The sequence below is a fragment of the Trichechus manatus genome, unplaced genomic scaffold (genome assembly GCF_000243295.1).
Source record: "Trichechus manatus latirostris isolate Lorelei unplaced genomic scaffold, TriManLat1.0 scaffold00067, whole genome shotgun sequence".
In the NCBI taxonomy this organism is placed as follows: domain Eukaryota; kingdom Metazoa; phylum Chordata; class Mammalia; order Sirenia; family Trichechidae; genus Trichechus; species Trichechus manatus.
Window position 1 is genome coordinate 1679469 of NW_004444003.1, and position 9254 is coordinate 1688722.

The following is a 9254-nucleotide window of genomic DNA, read 5'->3' on the forward strand; positions in this document are numbered from 1 at the left end:
CCAAGATTAAGGAGTGACCTGCTTCAGTTTCTATTAGATTAAAAGTAAGTTCTTTCACTAACAGAACCTCTAGCTAATATACAGAAAGTCAAAGACGCAACATTTCTAAACTCTAGCAACTAAGCAACTCTGCAGATAAATCAAGAGGAAAACACTTAATACCTGCTAGAAAACGGGGGACGAGGGCATTTGTTTTGAAACTAGGCATGTTTTGGTTTTCTGGATATTTATAAAGTTGTGCTAATTTAAATTTGAAGGAAGAGTTAGGAATTCAGTAAAATGCCAAATCTCCAATTTTGCATGCTTCAAATATTCAGAAAAGAGAAGAAAAATAATTACCAAAAGATCAGTCATTTTAAAAAAAGTTTTGATCCCCTTACTTTTCTATGAGTGCCCTTGATCCTGCAGAAGTAATCATTTCACACTCAGCTGTGAATCTTACCTGAGAGTCTGGGAGCACCCCTCAGCCTATCATAGTTCTTATAGTATGGGCAGGGCTCTGGGAGAAAAGAAGTACTTATGTAAATACAGGAAGAAAGTTCACAGAGGGTGGGGAGTCAGTTTGTCCCTCAGAGCGTTTTCTTAGCAATAATGGCCTGGAGCCACCATAAACACTCAGGAGAACCAACTGATTAACTCATTAGGATTTCACTGGCTTACTGTAGTAGTTTCTTCTTAGGTAATAGTATAAAAAGCAGAAAAAGACAGTCAATTCTACCAAGGAAAACAGGCAGTCAGAGGTGGAATTTTTGGTGTCTCCAACTGAAGGCTGTTATTGACAGCGAGAAAGCTTGAATAAAATTAGGCTAAATCCCCCCAGCTCTTTCTAACTGACATAGGTAAGCCCCTTCTTTTTGACGTTATTTTTGCCTTGACACAACTATTTGCTCATGTATACCTGGAGGATTAAATGTTTACTCAATGTATAGATTTATGTAACAAACATTTCTTGATGGCCTGTAATTTCCTGGGTCATTTCTCAACAGTGGAGGAACCCTCAGGCAAAAATAATAGTGATCTGCCCTTAAGAGAATATCATTAGACGAGTGGGCTTCTGTCCAACATGGCACTATAGACAGAAGCACCACAGCATCCCACTACAGCAAAGACCAAAAAAACTAAGCAAAACAGATATAAATGTCAATCCTGGAACCGTAAGCTTCAAATGAAGGGATAAAGGCCTCAACCAAGTACTGAATGGAATAAGAAACTGACAGAGAACAAGGACAACTATGCAGCGGAGGTCCCCTACCAGCTAACACGGCATGGACTTGCCATCTTGGACCCCTCAGCCACCAAGAATGGCAGGACATGGAGTACAGGAAGGCAACTTCTTGGAACTCGCAGCAGGAGACAGAGCACCCAGTAACCAGAGATACATGCTTTCCCATCCCTCACCTTTCTTCCCTCTGTGTAGCCTCTGCTACTTTCCAGCCAGCTGCAGCTACTGAGCTGGACAGAAGCTGGCTCCTTGCCACTCAGACTCACTCCGGCCCCACCAGCCAGCTCCATCCGTGTCATTTGTTGTTGTTTTGGTTTCTTTTTGTTTCTTCTCTTTTTCACACCCCCTTCCTTTCTGTTCTCCTGCCTAGCTGGCATTGTGTGCCATTTCCACGTCTTCTTGACAGGCTGTGCCACCGCTGTTTGGGTGGGGAGCCACTTCCCTGGTTCATGCTGCCCTGCCAGTGGGCTGTCTCGGGGCATTTTTGTTCTTGGTTTCTTGACTCTCTCTACATTCCCCCCATTCCTTTCTCCCAACCACCTGGCCATGTGTGCTATCTCTGCTGCTTTTTACAGGCTATGCCATACCTCTTGGCTAGAAAGCCACCAGCACATGGCTTCCCCGGGTCCACGCTTCTCCACCATCAGGCTCCTTCCGCAACATTTTTTTTTGGTGGGGGGGTGGCTTCTGTTTCACTCTCTTCTTTCTCTTCTTTCCCACACCCACTTAGCTCCATGCATCACATCCTCTCCTTCCCTCCTGCCTATCTGCACTGTGTGCTGAGAGCCATACCCCTGAGCAGCACAGGTATAGACTACTGGACCCCACCCAGCACTGCCCCCTGGCGCTGCCCTGTCAGCCCCAGTACATGCCGCAAACAACCCATTGCCACCCCTACCCTCTGCTGGACTTGCCCTGCTGCACCATAGCTGAGTGGCTGGCCCTGCCTACCTGGACAAAGCAGTGAGAAGTATCATGTCCACTGATGAGCAAGCAACAAATAACACCCAGCCTGCCTGCCCAGACATAACCAAATAAAATAAAAGAGCAAGATGAAACAAACAAATCTACAATCAATAAACGAAGAAAATAATTTGTGAATGTCCTGAAGACAGCAGACAATATCAAAACATATTTTAAAAAAAACTGGAAAGCTCCAGATAGCATCCAAAATAAAACACCAGATGACCTTGTGGTAGAAGAAAAGGTACTGGAACTACCTGATAGGAAATTCAAAACTCTAATATCCAGGGCTCTCCAACAGATGAAGGAAGACACAAACAAAAATAAGGAAAAAATAGACAAAATCATGGAAAAGACAAAACAATGGAAAAATTCAGGAAAATAATACAGAAACAAAATGTCAAAATAAACAAACAACTAGAAATCATACAAAAACAGCAATTAGAAATCCAAAAGATAAACAACAAGATTTCGGAAATGAACAGTGCCATAGAAAGTTTTAGGAGCAAATTTAAAACAAAGGAATACAGGATTAGTGAAACTGAAGACAAATCCTTGAATACCACTTTGTTGAGGAAAAATCAGGATATTATATAACGATTAAAGGGACAATCCACAATGAAGACATAACCATAATAAATATCTACACATTCAATGACAGGGCTCCAAAATATATAGAACAAATTCTAACAGCACTGAAAAGAGAAATTGACAGTTCCACAATAGAAGGAGACTTCAATACACCACTCTTGATAAAAGAACATCTAGAAAGAAACTCAACAAAGATATAGAAGATCTAAAGGTCACAATCAATCAACTTGACCTAATAGATAGATATAGAACACACTACCCAACAGCTGCAAAGTACACATTCTTCTACAATGGACATGGAACATTTTCCAGAATGGACCACATCTTAGGCCACTAAGCAACCCTCAGCAAAATCCAAAACACTGAGATGATAAAAAGTATCTTCTCTGATCACACAACCATAAAAGTTGAAATTAAGAAGAGCAAGGAAAAAAAAATCAAATACATGGAACTGAATAACAACCTGCTTAAAAAAGCACTGGGTAATAGAAGAAATCAAAGATGGAATCAAAAAATTCCTGGAATCAAAAGAGAATGAAAACACATCATACCAAAACCTTTGGGACACAGCAAAGGTAGTGCTCAGAGGTCAATTTATAGCAATAGATGCACACATCAAAAAAGAAGAAAGGGACAAAATCAAAACATTAGCTACACAACTTGAAAAAATAGATAGGGAATAGCAAAAGAAGCCCACAGCAACCAGAATAAAGGAAATAGTAAAGATTGGAGGTGAAATAGAGAAACAGAGAAAGAATCAGCAAAACCAAAAGTTGGTTCTTTGAAAGGATCAGCAAAATCAACCAACCATTGGTTAAATTGACAAAAGAAAAACAGAAGAGGATGCAAATTACCCAAATAAGAAATGAAATGGAGGACATTACAACAGACACAACTGAAATAAAAAGGATCATAACAGAGTACTATGAAAAACTATACTCCAACAAATTAGAAAACCTAAAGGAAATGGACATATTTCTAGAACCACACTACCCTACTCAGACTAACACAAACTGAAGCTGAAAATCTAAACAGATACATAACAAGAGAAGAGGTTGAAAAGGTAATGAAAAAACTCCCAACTAAAAAAAAGCCCTAGCCCATATGGCTTCACTGGAGAATTCTACCAAACATTAGGAGAAGGGCTTATACCAGTCCTACTCAAACTATTTCAGAACATAGAAAAGGAAACGATACTGCCAAATTCATTCTATGAAGCCAGCATAACCCAGATACCAAAACCAGGCAAAGACATCACAAAAAGAAAAAAGAAAATTACAGACCAATATCTCTCATGAATATAATGTAAAAATTCGCAACAAAATTCTAGCCAATAGAATTCAGAATCATATAAAAAAATAACACATCACGAACAAGTGGGATTCATAACAGGTATGAAAGGGTGGTTCATCATTAAAAAATCAATCAACATAATCCACCACATAAATAAAAGGAAAGAAAAGAATCACATGATCATCTCAACTGATGCAGAGAAGGCATTCGACAAAGTCCAACACCCATTCCTGATAAAAATTCTCAATAAAATACGTATAGAAGGGAAATTTCTCAACAAAATGAAGGGCATCTATACAAAATCAACAGCTAGTACCATTCTTAATGGAGAGAGGCTGAAAACATTCCCCTTGAAAACAGGAACAAGACAAGGATACCCTTTATTACCACTCCTATTTAACATTGTGCTGGAAGTCCTAGCTAGAGCAATAAGGCAAGAAAAAGAAATAAAGGGCATCCAAATTGGTAAGAAGAAGTAAAACTGCCACTATTTGTGGATGATATGATACTGTACATAGAAAACCCAAAAGATTCCATGAGAAAACTACTGGAACTAATAGAAAGATTCAGCAGAGTAGCAGGATACAAGAGAAATATACAAAAATCAATTGGATTCCCATACACCAATAAAGAGAACTATGAGAAGGAAATCAGGGAAACAATATCATTTATAATAGGCCCTAAAAAAATAAAATACTTAGGAATAAATCTAACCAGGGACATAAAAGATCTGTACAAAGGAAACTACAAAACACTATTCTAAGAAACCAAAAGAGATCTACATAAATAGAAAAACATACCATGCTCATTGATAGGTAGACTAAACATTGTGAAAAGGTAAATCCTACCCAAAGTGATCTGCAAATATAGTGCAATCCCTATCCAAATACCAACAACATTCTTTAACAAAATGGAAAAACTAATCATTAACTTTATATGGGAAGGAAAGAGGCCTCGGATGGATAAACCATTAATGAAGAAGAACAAAGTAGAAGACCTCATATTACCTGACCTCAGAACCTACTATACAGCTACAGTAGTCAAAACAGCCTGGTACAGGTACAATGACAGGTACTCTGACCAATGGAACAGAATTGGTAAATCCACCCACTTATGGTCACCTGATCTTCAACAAAGGCTCAACGTCCATCAAATGAGGAAAAGTCAGTCTTTTTAACAAATGGTGCTGGCAAAACTGGATGTCCACCTGCAAAAAAAAAAAAGAAACAGGACCCATACCTCACACCATACACAAAAACTAATTCAAAATGGATCAAAGACCTAAATATAAAACCAAAAACTATAAAAATCATAGAAGAAAAAATAGGGTCAATGCTAAAGGCCGTAGTACACAGCATTAACAGTATACCAACCATAACTAACAATACACAAACACCAGGAGATAAGCTAGATAACAGGGATCTTCTAAAAATTAAACTCTCATGCTCATCAAAAGACTTCTCCAAAAGAGTGAAAAGAGAACCTACAGACTGGGAAAAAATTTTGGACTATGACAAATCCGACAAAGGTCTAATCTCTAAAATCTACAGGAAAATCCAATACCTCTACAACAAAAAGACAAATAATCTAGTTAAAAATTGGGCAAAGGATATGAACACACACTTTAGGCAGCTAACAGACACTTGAGGAAATGCTCGAGATCACTAGTCATTAGAGAAATGCAAATTAAAACTACAATGAGATCCCATCTCACCCCAGCATTACTGGCAAGAATCAAAAACACTGGAAATAACAAATGTTGGAGAGGCTGCAGGGAGATTGGAACTTTTATGCACTGCTGGTGGGAATGCAAAATGGTACATCCTTTTTGGAAAACTACATGGCGCTTCCTTAAAAAGGTAGAAGTAGAAATACCATATGATCCAGCAATTCCACTCCTAGGAATCTTAGAGAAATAACAGCTATTACACGAATAGAATATGCACCAGGTTCATTGCAGCATTATTCACAATAGCAAAAAGATGGAAACAACCTAGACGCTCATCAACAGATCAATGGATAAAAAAAGTATGGTACATACACACAATAGAATGCTACACAACCATAAAGAACAATGATGAATCTTTGAAACTTCTCAACATGGATGAATCTGGAGGACATTATTTTGAGTGAAATAAGTCAATCACAAAAGGACAAATATTGTATGAGACCACTACTGTAAAAACTTGTGAAAAGGTTTACACACAGAAAGAAAAATCTTTGATGGTTAGGAGTGAGGGGCTGGGTGGGGAGGGAAAAACTCTATATAGACAAGTGATAACTTTGGTGAAAGGTAAGACAGTACATAATACTGAGGAAGCAGCACAAATTAACAAAGGCAAGGGCAAGGAAGCTCCATAGACACATCCAAACTCCCTGAGGGACTGAAATTACTGGGCTGAGGACTTGGGACCATAGTCTCAGGGACATCTAGCTCAACTGGCATAACAGTTTATAAAGAAAATGTTCTAAATCCTACTTTGTTGAATAGCCTCCGGGGTCTTAACAGTTTCTGAGTGGCTGTCTAAGATACTCAACTGGTCTCACCCTGTCTGGAGCAAGGGAGAGTGAAGAAAACCAAACATACAAGCGAAAGATTAGTCCAAAGGACTAATGGACCACAACTACCATGGCCTCCACCAGAATGAGTCCAGCACAGCTAGATGGTGCCCGGCTACCACCACCAATTGCTCTGACAGGGATCACAATAGAGGACCCTGGACAGAGCTGGAGAGAAATGTAGAACAAAATTCTAACTCACATGAAAAAAGACTAGACTTACTGGTCTGACAGAGACTGGAGAAACCCTGAAAGTATGGCCCTCGAACACCCTTTTAACTCAGTACTGAAGTCACTCCTGAGGCTCACCCTGCAGCCAAATATCAGACAGGCCCATAAAATAAAACAACACTAAGTGGGCATACCAGACCACAGGCAAGGACAAGAAGGCAGGAGGGGACAGGAAAGCTGGTAATGGGAAACCCAAGGTCAAGAAGGGGAGAGTGTTGATATGTTGTGGGGTTAGCAACCAAAGTCACAAAACAACATGTGTATGAACCGTTTAATGAGAAACTAATTTGCTCTGTAAACCTTCATCTAAAGTTCAATAAAAAAAAAGAGAGAGAATATTATTAGAATCATCCATTTGATTGGCGTTCTAGGAGATAAGAGCATAGAGGTTTAGATTTGATAACGGCTTAGATTTTTCCAGAGCTGATATAAGACACCAGTCCAAAGATAAAAGAAGCCTAGCAAACTCCAAGCAGATATGACTAAAGAGAAACATAAATACATACTCTATAATGAAACTGTAACTCCCTCCCCCCAAAATAGACAAAAGAAAAATATTATAGACAGCCAGGGGTTGAGGGAGTAGGCATGGAATAAATCAGAGAGGATCTGAGTAGAACGTCAACGTTGTCTGCCACCTTTAAAAGAGAGGTTTTAGGAGCCTGATAAGAGTAGAGCAGATGGTAGCTGGCCAGGTAAACTGATTTCATGAGTCATTTGATGGTCAAGGTGAGGAGAGAAAGCGCTAAAGAGGGAGGCAGGATTGAGGAAAGCTAAAAAGGGAGAACACGATGGCTTGAGATGAAGAGGAATGAATTGATGGGGCAAGTTCCAGAGTAGAAAAGAAAGGATTTTGTAAACCTTACCACTGTTTTAGTGGCTTAGTCAATGCCTGCCTTCCTCACCCGATGGTAAGCTCCTTGAGGGCAGAGACCTTAGTAGTCTTGTTCACTGTTGTATCCCCACAGCATGCTACTGTGCAGGTGCCCAGGTATGTAATCAGTTGAATGAATGGTGGATGAGTGAGTGGGATTAGGAGTGAGGTTTAATGGTTATTGCAAGAAAGGTATAGTGAGACTTCTTTGTCTAGGACAGGAGAAAAGGAATACCAGGAAGGGGTGATGATATGGATCTATTTTGAGGTCAAAGCAGAGGAAGTCAGAGTTTATGACTGATGGCCTCCTTCCTAAGTGAAGTAGTAGAGAACATGGGGCAGTAAAGGGATAGTTGGTGATTAGGAAAGTGTTGGGATAGTTAATACTGTGAGGAACTGGAAAGGTGAAGTCTAAAATTAACAAGCAGCTGGACTAGAAAGCCTGAGTTCTTCAGTCATTAGCCTTCAACCATCTTTCTATCTTTCTTGACCTCGTCTTTAAAAAAAAAAAAAAGTATGTGTCTCAGTTATCTCGTGCCGCTATAACAGAAATACCACAAGTGGATGACTTTTGTGTGTGTGTGTCTGTGTGTGTGCGTGTGTGTGCTTTAAGTGAAAATTTACAGTTGAAGTTAGTTTTTCATACAAAATTTTTACACACGTGTTATGTGACCCTTGTTGCTCTCCCTATACTGTGATAACACACCACTCCTTTCTACTCCGGATTTCCCATGTCCATTCAACCAGCACCTGTCTCTTTTTGCCTTCTCATCTCGCCTCCAGACAGGAGCTGCCCATTTAGTCTCACGAATCTATTTGAGCTAAGAAGTACTCTCTTCACCAGTATCATTTTGTCTTACAGTCCAGTCTAATCTTTGTCTGAAGAGTTGGCTTCAGGAATGGTTTCAGTTCTGGGCTAACAGAGAGTTCAGAAGCCATGTCTTCCAGGGTCCCTCCAGTTTGAGTCAAACCATTAAGTCTGGTCTTTTTACTAGAATTTGAGTTCTGCACTCCACTTTTCTCCTGTTCCATCAGGGAGTCTCTGTTGTGTTCCCTGTCAGGGCGGTCATTGGTGGTAGCCGGGAACCATCTAGTTCTCCTGGTCTCAGGCTGATGGAGTCTCTGGTTTATGTAGCCCTTTCTGTCTCCTGGGCTAATATCGTCCCTGTGTCTTTGGTGTTCTTCCTTCTTCTTTGCTCCACGTGGGTTGGGACAAATTGATGCATCTTAGATGGCCACTCGCTAGCTTTTAAGACCCCAGATGCCACTCACCAAAATGAGATGCAGAACATTTTCTTAATAAACTTTGTTATGCCAATTGACCTAGATGTCCCCTGAAACCATGGGCCCTAGACGCCTGCCCCTGCTGCTATCCCTGAAAGTGTTTGGTTGTATTCAGGAAACTTCTTAGCTCTTGGTTTAGTGCGGTTGTGCTGATTTCCCCTGTATTGTGTATTGTCCTTCCCTACACCTAAGGTAATTCTTATCTACTATCTAGTTAGTGAATACCCCTCTCCCTCC